Source organism: Ischnura elegans, chromosome 3 (genome assembly GCF_921293095.1).
Source record: "Ischnura elegans chromosome 3, ioIscEleg1.1, whole genome shotgun sequence".
NCBI lineage: Eukaryota > Metazoa > Arthropoda > Insecta > Odonata > Coenagrionidae > Ischnura > Ischnura elegans.
The window spans coordinates 80,272,584-80,286,020 of NC_060248.1; the positions used below are offsets into that span (position 1 = coordinate 80,272,584).

Consider the following 13,437-nt stretch of genomic DNA (forward strand, 5'->3'; position numbering starts at 1 on the left):
ATGTAGATGCGCCCCAGTTGGCATGCAGCATGCAATCAGATCTCATTATGCATACCTCACTACACTCATCACAACGGAGATTCCTTTAGAAAGGTTCTTGTACCGCAAATTGGAGTGAATATTCTGACTGCCACTTCAACCCCATTCCTATATAGCTCTCATAAGCTTATTAGTGACAATCGTGGGTACCCATTGAGAGTATATGGGTAGAGAAAGAAAGATGCAGCTAGTTAAAATCAACATAGAAAACCCTAATAATTTCCTGCTAAATAATGTACCATGCGAGAGTTGGACATTATATTTTTTTATCGGTCGTCAAGCACAGGTTCGATTGCATGGAAACATATCCCATATCAAAGGTTACTACGAGGTGTATATGAAAAGTAAGGTCTCCGAGGCCTACGCGTCGCCGTATGCAGTACCACCATCATCTGGATTCTCGTGTAGAATGTCTATTGTTGAACAGAAAAAAATTGAGTGATTTTGATCTTATAACCGGAAATACTCAATTATGTTACCACGTATCTTCTATGTCTCGTTACGTCGCCAATCCACCGTGTGCTTATTTGACGCTCTGTGATACATAGTATCTTTTCTTCTAATTGCATATTCGTTTCTTAGACCATCCATTATATCTTCAGCAAGCGGGGTTAAGCCTTCGTACACCCCCTGTGCCTAAGTATTGGGTGAGCCCTACCCAAACCCTCCTCCTCCAAAATATCCTCCTCAAACTCCAAGTCTCGAAGGGCTTTATCATTCTCTGCTCACTTTTTCCAATTTTAAGTTCATGACCTATTTGTTGAGAATCGAAAAAAACGGTGAATTCTCCATCTATGCCTCCCCGGTCTTTCTAAACAACGACGCGAGTTTCCTTTTGAAAAAGTTTTTTACTTTCAGAGAGCGGAAGTGGAACTGCGGTCGGCAACATAAATTCAACCCGAATGGCGAAAAGCCGTTGGTGCGCCATCAAAGTGTTGGCGTGTAAACCCTGATAGAATTTGTGGCCTTCTCGCCAGGATATCGCCCGGTTTACTCGTCGCAGCGGAGCGATGGAACACCTCGTGACCGCGGGAAATAGAGGGAGTGGAAAAAAAACATAAAAGAGGAGGCACACTTCCTTGAAAACTGCTTGTTCGTTCAACCCTCCCGCTGTTTGCCTTGTTTCAGAAGATTTTACCGGAAGCTGACGGAATGAACGGCTTCTGGAATGAGTGTTTTTTTTTCTTCATTTAATCGATTCTAGATTTTAACTTAAACGCATAAATGTTTCCGATTTCCGTCCTTGAGGAAATGCGATAGATATAAGGGAACTTAATAAGTGTGTAAGGAATGCGGTAAAGGGCCAAAGGTTACCGTAAAGCATTTTTTCTGAATGGATATACCTTAGGGAGGGAGGGGACCGGAAAAAGAAATGATTTCAAAGAGGACCAAGGTGGGGAACCCTTATACCAACATCTTTGAAAATCCGAAAAAACCATGGTTCATTCGTCTGGACTCGAATCGGGATCTCTCTAAATTGTACTGAGAGCTTTGATCGATGAATCTACCGAGGCCTCACTCTCTTCGTATGATATAACGTCTGATGGTGCTTTTATTTCTTCCTCTAAGAATTGATACATGTACAGAAACTGACGCGATACCACGAGAATTTACCTCAGCTTTGGGTAAGTGCGAATTCAAATGATACATCCTTCCGAGTCTCACCGGTTTCCTATTATCCTTTTTATGACAAATAATTCTTTTAAATCTATTCATCTTGAAGTATTCAGGGTTCAGAAAATAAACCCTGTTCAAAATGTTTGTGTGTCAACAGCTCTTAAATTTTCCGGGGTTTTTCTTGGATGTGAAACTTTTATGTTTAAGATGAAGTCATATTTTGACCAAGATTTTTCTGTTTTATATTCTCTGAAATTTTCAGGATGATGTCATATGTTAAATGTGTCATCAAAAATTTCAAAATACGACCAGTGAAAGGGGAGAGATGCGTCCTCTTAATGGATGTTCTCCATTGCAGGTCGAACACTCACAGGTGATTCCATAGAGGTGTATTGTATGTAAACTGTATTTTCCTCAGTCATATCTATAAATCCATTACTTTGGCTACGGAAATAAATTCTTAAAAATTCCATTTCGTTAGCCTTGGGAATCCTTCTTCTTTCTTCCGGTGGGAGAAATGAAAATGTGGAAAATTGTGTGAATACTAGCTTAATATTTTGTTGTTTGATTTAAATGTCGGAAAACCTTCAAATTTATTTAAGCCTCAAGGTAGCTTCATTCTTTAAATAACACATTGCTTGTAAATAAAAAGGTTGTTAGGTATCTTACACAGCTTGAAGACAAAAAAAAAACAAATGTAGCCATGACTCTGAAACGGTTTTAGTTCTCTTGTGGATGCGATGTGACTTTGTGATTAAAAAGTTTCGTGCATACTCTTTGAGCTACTTGATGTGTTGTATTGATTTTTCGATGAATATTTAAGTAAAATTACCGTCGGACGGATGTAAGAAGAAGTAGTCATTGCTTAAATTACCCTTATTTTGTTAATATATTTTCGGAATATCAGTGGTGAGGATGAGGAATAAGGTTTTTGTGGTTTTATTGATCGGACAACAGAATTTTCTCTGGTAATTTGACTGTAATTTGACAAGCATAAGACCTAATTGCTCCAATACAATCATCTCTGCTTCGCAGAATATGTGTACAACACTCATCAGTTACATTCAGTTCAACTTTAAGCCAATGCCATGATACTATATTTATTTTCCTACGTAGCTGAAACATTCTTATTAATATCCTGCGTATTACGTAAATATTACTACATTTATTTTCTAATACATATCAGGCATTCGTTATTCGGCCTACGCTGGTTCTTGCCCTTAGAGTCACGAACGTGAAATGTGTAGTGGAATAGGAATACGCTTAACTGCCTCCGCATTCACGTTTTCTGTTAAATTTACCCTTTCGTTAGTTCCATATTGCCTATTGATTCATGAATCCCAGGAACTACCTTACTAATTGAAGATTTTTTACATTTAATCCATCCAGAATTCTCTGGATAATTCGACGCCAGTGTCGCTTATATGACCGATGCCGTCGTGTCGGAGGTGAAACAGTGAGAACACCAAGCCTCTTCGAGTTGCGTGATGTCCGTTCTCTTTCGGAAAACAACGCTGAGATGGGAGTCTGCCCTTTTGGGAAATTAGTTTATTTCCATCGAGGCGAGTGTTTGCGTTCGAGTCGGACGGAAATCGCATTCATCCGTGTCACGTATCAGTGAGCGCCTTCGTCCGCTCTGCAATCAGTGATGCTGATGAATCACCTTCGCGTCAACACTTAAAGCTTCAGTGATTTCTGGAACTAATAAAAAACCGGTCATATTTTCACCCCGCCTGCAAACATTTAGTCTCGTTAGCCAAATAGGTGCCAGAACTCAGAATTCCAATGCTTGACCTATCACCTGGAAATCAAAACATTTTATTAGCCTGAAAATTTCGAATTTGTGCTTGGGACGACATAGTGTCATGTTTTTGAATCGGTTCTCTCGTAACAGAAATACAGGTACTTCCTAATTATTTAGAGTAAAAGCGTGACTTTACTTTTGTTTTCACGATTTCTGTTATTTACCGTAGAAATATCTATAGTAGCGCTTTGGATGGTTTTAAAAAAATGGTTAAATGTTATTGCAGCCCCTGGCAATCTGTCTTAACAGGATTTATATAGTCGTTAGTATCAATCCAGTGATCTGTTTTGTTGCCAGACCTCACCGTTTGCTGGTGATGTGAACCAACAGTCCTCAACTTGCAGACTATCCGGAGGCAAATCTTTTTTCTCCTCAAGTGCTCTATTGGCCAATTTATGTAAACGGTCAAACTAGTTATTATATGGAATACTCACATTGATGTTAATGCATAAATATCATATCGTTTATTGGTAAATATATTCTCCATGTGTACTTTATTAAAACTAAATATAGGTCATAATGAAGTAAAATGGATCTTTTGCTGAAATAACAGTAATCTTTGGTAACTACAAGTAACCATGCAAGGAATAGGTTTTTTGGCATAGTTTTTTCTCGCAGAAGGTTGATTTAGCGGCGGCTTTGATAGGTGAGAATAGAGCTCACCCCTGGCTAAGACACTGGCGTTTGGATATCATTAATTTAGGGCAGAGGGGCCAATGCCTTTTACCTCAGTTATAAGAGAAAAAAATGGGAACAATCGTTTTGATCATCTCTCGAAGGATCGAATCTGGAATATAATTCCTTTTTAAATGAATATAGAATACTTTCTGTAATATCTAAGCATCGAAAGCAATACATATATTAATAAAATACTTTCTGTATTAATATCAGATTTTCGCATCTCTAAAAAATGTCAATACTTTATTTCCTTCTCTTCATCCCCGTGATAATTTTTCCGATGGTGAAATGAGACATTTAAAAAGGTAAAAAAAGACACGAATAGTATAAATTACGAATATATCGGAACGTGTTATTGTTTATTTCATTTAATTTTTTTGTTTGTTCTTCAAGGGAACGGGGAACGTATTAAAGAATATTTTATAAAATATTTAGCATTCCCTTTTTGTATAGGAGAAAGAAAGGAACGGTAGCACCAGATGGGAAATGCCGAGGGGAAAGGTCATTTGTTTACGTAAATCCTGGGAAACGGTAAAAGTGGATCAGAGAGTTAATATCGGACTTTTCGTTTGGTATTATGTTACTCTTGGATAAAATTACAACAATGACGTTACCTGCACTCGCTCATGTAGGCCATTGCCATTGCAGCACGAAACCCGGAGCAGGGGCGCGGAAATAATCCACTGCAGAATATTCTGCTTAATTGCTCGGTGTCATTTCGCTAGACTCGCATGTACGAAGTCAACACGTATATATAACGAGAGCAACTACGACGACTTTTGGGGTTTTTCTGTAGAAAAGTTATAAAAAGAAGTAAAAGGATAAAAAGAATTCTCAAAAACAAAACGTAGCATCTTGTTTGCTTTTAGCTCCACGCTTCTGACAGGTTAAATTTCACTAAGCCCCTTTGTTTTTTTTCTTTCTTTATTATTTCATCCCCATCACCACTACTACTACCACTTTTCCCTTTTCTCTTTCCCTCGCTTGAATAGCTTGAACTATGCACAGGTGTTTCGTGCTCTCATTTCGAGGCAGCGGAGGGAAAAAGGCGCGCCGAGTTCCTGCTCCAGAGGTTCATTATATCTCAAAACCCCTTCCTTCTCTCGCTCACCCTCCCTCCTCAGCGTTTCTCATTTGCCCCCTCCATGTATGCCTTACTACCCCTTCCCGCCCACCTATCAGGCATGAGGCATTGCCGGGGCAACAAGCTGCATAAATCGAGGAGAACCCCCGCATCCTCCCGCTTATTTTTCCTTCGCCCCCAGCGACCTGACACTCATACACCAACTCGGTTGCATTAATAATATTTTCCCGGTTTTCCCGAGTGCAGTTTCGTCTACGCCCCTTCCATTCCGAAATGATTTTTTTATCGTCACTCTATGCGATACATGATGTGCTTAAATTAACATGAATGCCCCATAGATACTTCCTCGTCCATTTGATGAATTTAAATAGATGGAAAATTCTTAATATTATTCCAGAATGCTAAAAGTAACATTATAGCTCCAAAATGGAGCGAAAAGGTTTGTATTACAGGCGGTATTGGCAGACAGTACACTCCAGGTTTTCGGATTAAAAGTACATCTTAATAAACCTAAAAAATAGGTAATTATTTGAAGGGATATATAAGAGTTTCAATCGCGTTGATGTTTCCATCGGGTGTCCAACCGTTGCAGGTAATAGGAGTTTAGGGTGTCCACAGCTTGTTAAACCGTAGAATTTGATAATTTAGGAACATTTTCCTTGATTTACGGACATTCCTCTCATTAAATCTAGGAGGCTGTGATAAATCAATAAATGCTCATATGAATTCTTATTTTATTAAAGTACCAAAAAACTATTTTTTCTTTAAACTTAAATCGAAAAATTTCAATGATTGCGCTAACATAAATATTATTTTTGTACTGTCACGGGCACCATGGTCTTGGTTGGAAAAAAAATCTACCCAGGTGGGACTCATACCTGCTAATATCAGATTTCCAGGCGAGGACTGGATTCCAGCACCACCATCAGGAAAATTTCAGTTTCTACTTTCAGAACTAACTCGGGAATAAGGGCTATTTTAGGTTTTTTCCCGTTTGTCCCGCTTTTCCCGAAGAGAAGTTTCTCACCCTACCCCACACAGTAACACTCACGTGCACACACATATACTCACTCCTCATCGGTCTCTCCTCAGTTCCCGCTACGCGAAAAGCCGGCAACTCCGCGCGACAAGCGTTAATGGAGTATTCATCAAAGCTCGTTAGTTTGCTCGGAAGGGTTTTTGCCCTCGTTAATCTAATGGTGAAGCAAACAGTGTTGAGGAGGGAGACCGAGAGGGCGATGGGGGTGAGGACGTTGTAGACTGGATAGTTGGGAGGGAAGAAGAGGAATATGAGCTTTTTGGTATTAAGAAGAGCGTGGGAGACAGGGAGGGGAGGGAGACCTCCATACCATACTGGATTAGTTCATTTAAGGTGAGCCGCATGAGAACTCAAAAGAGCGGGGATGTGTAAAAATCCGGCGCCGGCGGAAAGGTTGAGATGAAGGGGGTGAGTTTTAAGGGACGTGGGAGGCTGCGAGATTGGGTGGGTTAGTAATATCCCGGCATTGATTGAGTGGGGGGATGCAAAAAGGTTGAAATCCCTTTCATGATCGGTGATAAATGTGTATCTACCTGGGGCGGAATTTCACGGTAAGACGCTCTTTGATCCATGAATACGCCTTCGCGGATAACGCGGGGCTTTGAGACGCGTCTCCGCCTCATTTGTGGCGTTAATATTTCGTTTATTTTTCATTCGCTTTCTTCGTGACCTTGCTTCATTTATCCGATCAGCGGATTTGTCAACTTAGTCCTTTGCAAACTCACCGTCCGATTCGTTTTGATTTATGTGGCTTTCCTTCCTAGTTTTCCATTATTTTCATGTTAAATCTCAATTTTCTTGTTACATTAAGTGCGTGGAATTCCAGAGAGGAATAATCATTTGCCTTGATCGGTTTTCGAACACTAATTCGTGAATATTGGGAGTTCCGGGTATATATACCGGTCTAGGGTTTTGAGTGTAAATAGAAGTTACTCCGTAAAGTGAACAGCTAGTTTTTCTGCGATTATACTAAAAATAATTTATTGTATTTTACTGTGCACGCCATCTCTGTTGAGAAACTGTTATTTTCTGGTTTTATGATTTCAAATCGTGCGTTTTTGTTTCATTCACCAACTTAGGAAGTGAATACCAAGGGATGCATATTATCATCAACCCGTCAGCGCCCAAAGTTTTTTTTTTTAAATCACAGATCTTACATTTTTATAAAATATGATGCATACGAGCTCAACACAATGGACACAATTCAAACTGACTAAATAATAGGGGAAACCTTCTACTAAGTATGTGCACCGAAATGTACGCTAAAATTCACATATTATATGGATTGCAGGAGTATTGGCTCGGCACTGCACTGGGTGTCATATGGCACCCGTGGGCGTTGACGGGTTAAATGCACCGACATGCAAAAGGAATTAATATTTCCCCTAATTTTGACAGTTGAAATCTTCATGTGAGCCAATAAACCTAGTTTATTCCGGTTGCTTTGTTAAAGCAAGCTTCCTTCGTAAAACATTTACTGAATTTCCTTGTATTTTTTAGGTTCATGCGCCATTTATGCAAATATTTTTCTTCTTGTTTTTCTAAGAAGTAGTAATTGACGTATTGTGTCAATAATTGGTATCTTGAGCCTTACTAATACAACGTTCACCATATTGCATCAAGAAATTTATGAATTTTGATCCTTCATTTTTGTAAATATGCTTGATATAAATTTCATTAAAGCTTCTAGGTTGCTATTCTTCTGAATTGGAATCTTAATATTGCTTCCTCCATTGGAAGGAATACGCGCTTTCTGTTGGGGACGAGATCATTTGATTTTTACCGATCGGTTAAATTTGTGGGTGCGGGTAGGGGAATTAATTAAATGAGACCGCAGGGGATAAAAACTTTCCCCTGGGGGTTGGGCAGTAGGGATTCTGGAGAAGGTCAGGTAGTGCTGGTTGGGTTTGCGGTTTTAGGCGAAGGGGGAGGTCACTTTTCCTCTCTACCTCAGCGGGGGAATTTAAAGCAACGGGTAAATAAGCAGGTGGTTTTTCCAACCCAAAGGAAGGACACAAGATGCCGAACTAAGGAAGTTAATTCCACAGATAGATAGCATGCAATTACGTAGAAATTGATGGAAATGAAATTCTTGGCGTGTGCAGTTATGAAAAAGTGGAGTACTTTTATTATAAAAAAAGGACCAAATCGTAAGCCAATTTAAAGCCCTGGCCTAGAATCAATGATGATAATCAAATTATAACGGTTGGAATCGTACCACCTCTATTTTAAACAGTACCTTATTTAATTTAGAGACGAAAATATTGGGTAAAAAACCACTCCACCACCTCGTAGTGCACTGATAATTCGTAAGAAATATCAATGTTCAAATTTTAATAGCAGCTTAATGAAAGTCGAATCTTAAAAATGTTTTACATTTAATTGAGTTAATATGCACGCTAGAATAATAAATGGAAATAGAGCAAAATGATACTAGTTTATTGTAGCCAGCGAGAAACCTTGCTATGTTGGTACATCGTGCAACTTAAGGTGTTTTAGTTATGGGTTAGGTTGATTTAAATTTTAAATTTTAGGTATTGGAGTACTGTCTGCTTGAAAAAAGGTTTCACTCCACGGAATGTGTTAAGCATTTCTTTTTAACGTTACCTGGCATATGTAGCAGTAATAACGATGAGAGTGGTGTAGGAAGGAAGAAAAGAGGGAAGGAAGGAAGGAAGGAAGGAAGGAGACGTGGTGAAATCATCATGCAAACAGTTCTGCTCTTGCATACTCTTTACCATTGAGGTGTGTGGTCCCAGCACCAACTCAGGCATCTGAAGTCACATCTGAGAAACTGTAAATTTATGTGCATAAATTATGTTCATTATTTTTCGGAGTATTTGCAATGAATTATAATTATAATATATTATATAATATATCGATCGAAAATTTACAAAGTTTGTAAACTTTTTTATGATAATAGAGTGGAAAAGTACCGGACGCTTTTAAACTTAGGCTAGAGTGACATATATTGAGGAAGGACACAACTGCTAGATGTGATTCGATTGTTTTAAACCGTATTATTGTGAGAAATGTAGTGGAACAAGCAAGGTGTTGTGCACGCTCGTTGAAGCAGAGGAAGGTGCGATAATCCAACCGTTTATAGTTAGCGAAAAATAAAGAAGAGGAGGCAGCACTTCGTCGGGAATACAGTGGGATAAAACAGGTCATGTGTTTGGGCCTTATCGAGATTGGTATAGGGAAGAAGAAACGTTGCGGATGGCCTGCATCGTAAAGTGCGAGCGCTTCACTCGCAGCAGATGAAAGGGGGATCTTGGGGGGGGGGGGGGGGGCGGAAAGCACGGGAGACCTAGTTTCGACGGTGAACGGATGCCTCCTCAGGCGATAGCTCCAAGGGGGTCTTTGTGCCTTCAGGGCGGATTCCCGAGAAAAAATGAATTCTCTTATGCGATTCGGTGGCCATCAGTCCTTGGAGTCTCGAGAGTACATGTCGAAAAACAAAAATATTAGTTATATAGGCGTAGCCAAGCCAAGGAGGTGGTGTTAAAAGCCCCCAAGCCAAAATTGGTTTTCGATGGAGGCATTTTTAACTTGAGGAGGAGAGGATCGAAATAAAAATTAATCAGCAAATAAAAATGTTAAAGCTATTTATTATGGAATACATATTTTTATATTATAAATAATATATATTATACGCTCCACCTAGAACAATCATTAAAAAATACTTCCTAGGCTCAGATATTATAACAGATTAGGAACCCTTACTATAAAGCCCCCCAGTTTTTTCTGGAATATCTCTGATTATTTTAGCTTGCAATTTGATAAAAATACCCATTTCTTAATTCTGATTTACCTTTGGTCATCATTTAAGACGCATAACTATCCGTTTTCGATAAAGGTTGATGTAGGCACAATGACCTACCATTTATACTCTGAGAGAAATTATTCTTAGCAATTAATTTTATAAGTGTTGGTTTATCAGTTGTGAATCTTTCATTGGTCTCTGAAAAAGCGTAGTCTGCTGATAATGTAATCTAAAGGGAGTGCAATGGCAGTGTTAGTTGAAGCAATTTATTCTCCCTCTAACGGCAACAGAGAAGTGAAACAAATATGTTTTCGCTGAAATCACCATATGCCCTCTAAGTAATGTTTTTTTCATTAACAGGGATATGCGCTGCCTTACTGTTTACCTGAAGTTGAATATTTGACCATATAACTTCGAGATGTAGTCTATTTGGAATTTTACTCCTAGTTTTTCTCCATCAGCAGGAGAAACGGAAAGCCTACCTTTTTGAAAACTCTGCACCAATACCTTGTCTAGAAACAATGTTATGTTTCTAATACCATGATTATGCTAGGTTGTGACAAAAATATGATTTAATAAAGAAATCATTAATGTTCACCCGATGTTACATTTTCCACCCATATTTTAACTTAGATTATCTTTTAGGCCATTTCAATAAATTAATTAGCATTTTTCTTTATAATACCCGTACCATGCCACCTTTATAATACCTAATTTTTTCGTTGCCTTCATTAAAAGTGTTGTCTATTTATTTTTCTCCGTGAATAGTTTTTAGCACCTATATTCTTGACTGTCTTATTCCTTTTTCGGTTTCTTTGCGGACTTCTGATGCATTTAAATGTAAAATTCACGGAAATCTTCACGAAAATCTGTGCGTAGAGTTACTGTACCTTGTGAGAGTAAGTAAACTGCCTTGTTTCACTTAAAGTCATTTTGAAGCCGTATTTCTTGATTCCCCTTTTTAGCCACTGAAAGAGCACTGAAAAGTGGAAATATTCCTGCGTTAAGTCGGCAAAGACGCGCACGTGAGTCAAAAAACCTCATAAAGGCAGGTGAATCGGAGGAACGGGAGAGCTAGGGGAAACCTCTTGCGAGATTAGGCGGAAATGGGCAATAACGAGAGCCGGAGTCAAAATACCTTTCCTTTTTACCGTCAGACATTTGGATATATAAAAGGGGAAACAAGAAGCTGGGGAGGTTTGGGAGGGGAGCGTTGGCAACTAATGAAAATGAAGAGTTTTCTTTTGTTTAATTTATTTTTCTCGCGTTTCCTTTCATGCTCCTTCTCTTTCTCTCTGCCTGTCTATTAGAGAACGTAACCTCCACCGGCAGGAAAGGAATTATAAAAGATATGCTCGATGAGGGGAAAATGTGCAAAAATTGAGATGAGAATTTATGCCCCTGCGTACTACTGCTATTAAAAAAGGGGGCGAGCCTTCTATTTCTCCCTTCCTACATCACCTCCGGTAGGGACCTCGGGGTTTTTGGCCCCGGCACAAAGCCTGGAGCGGCAGTGGCACGCTGCAGAGGTGAGGGAGAAAAAAGGGGTTATATCTCTCTCTCATGAAAGGAAAGGAGAGAGAAATTAGGTCGGAACGGGATACAGCCCTGGCACCTTCGAGGAAGGATGCGAGGAGGAATGAGGAATGAAAGCACAGCGTGTACGGCACTTTGAAAAGCCGGGAAGATCATCTCAGGGAAATTAAATTTTCTTTAATATGTTCTCTAAATATTGTAATTAATATGGAATTTTCTCGAGTGGCGACATATAAAACAGTGACGATAGCAGTAGACGGCGAAGTGTTAAGTCAAAGTGACCATGTGTTGTCGCATTTTACATTCCTATAATTGCCGTAATACGTAGTTTTATTTCTATGTAGATATATCTTGATCTTATTCTTATTATTTTATGAGTGGCGTAAGAAACTTAGCTTCATTGTTAAGTTGCAAGCGCATATTTTCCCTTGTGTTTCCGTAATTTTTATTATTGTTTATATTACCGGGAGTACGATTTTGTTGAAATTTTTTTCTATCAAAAACAAATGCCACGGGCTTTTTATGTTTTTGGTTTTGATCTTTCACATCAACGCCAGTATTAGAATGGTCTGGCTGTAATATTTCCCTGGTCTCGGGGGCTAAGATGACGTAAGAATTGCTGATGAAATAATTTAATCACTTTACTCTTCTATGTTAAGTGTTATGATTTTTATGATTATTTTGCTTTAAGTACTCACGTGTTTGAAATTAATATTTAAGGTTCATATTCCATCCCAAGAATTCACGCAAGCGAATCAGTGGTGCCAAGATAATGTCGGTGTATCTTGCTTTACTTTTGATGACACAGTGCATTGCACCTGTGCCTGAGGATGACCTAATAGGTCAAAACCGGTCCTGTATAAAATTGATGTGAAATGAAAAGAAATTAGGCTTTCCTTTATTTAAGAACCTCATTACCTTGAAATAAAATGTAATTTCACTTTTCTCAAGTATAAGCTTTACGGAATTCCACTGAAAAATCCACGTAGAGATTTACCTGATATGTTATGGAGCATTCCAAATAAGTTCATCAGATTCAGGAGTGATATAATGGAAGATCGAATTATTGAAATAAAAGGTAGTTGTACTTGTAGGCGGTTGAACTTAACCTACTTTTAATTAAGCTATAGTTTACGATACAAAATCTATTAAATAAATGAGATAAAGATAAATCAAGTATGGTAAATCTCAGGCAATTTGAAAATGTCATGCCTCTAGATATCCAGAAATTAGTGCGGAGGCGGAAGGCTTTAGTAGTGGAGGAAGCAATGAGTGGTGCGTGTGAGGTAATTGAAACGTGTTCCTTCTGAACGACCTCGTGAAATAGCCACGGCTACTTACGATTTTTACGATTATTTTTCTTCAAGTACTCACAAGTTTGAAAATAATATTTTAGTTTGTAAACAACCAAAATACTCACAAGTTTGAAAATAATATTTTAGTTTGTAAACAACCAATATACTCACTGAACCGAATCAATTGTGCCAGGAGAAACTCGCTGTAATTTGATATACTTTTGGATGCAAAATCCATTGCATCTGTGCCTGAGAACTATCTAATAAGTCGAAACCGGTCCAAATTGAAATTTACGTGGAGTGACAAAATATAACTTTCGCTTGTTTAAGAACGTTCTAAAAATTTAGCAATAGTTACGAGACAAAGTCTATTTCATTTACGATGGAGATAAATCACGTCTGGTAAATCTCAGGTAATTTAAAAATGTCCAGCCTCTAGATATCCTGAAATTAGTGCGGAGGCGGAAGACTATAGTAGTCGGGAAAGCAATGAAGGGGTGCGTGTGAGGTAATTGAAACGCGTTCCTCGGAACGGCCTCGGGAAATAGCCGCTGCTTGGCAGTGGGAGGCAGCGAGGGG

At 38.8% G+C, this 13,437-nt stretch overlaps 1 protein-coding gene across 1 annotated transcript in view; it reads left to right on the forward strand.

The window, feature by feature from the left end:
- Positions 1 to 13,437, forward strand: part of LOC124156064 (neuroligin-4, X-linked-like) — a 913,830-nt gene that overhangs the window by 100,663 nt on the left and 799,730 nt on the right. The window lies entirely within an intron of this gene.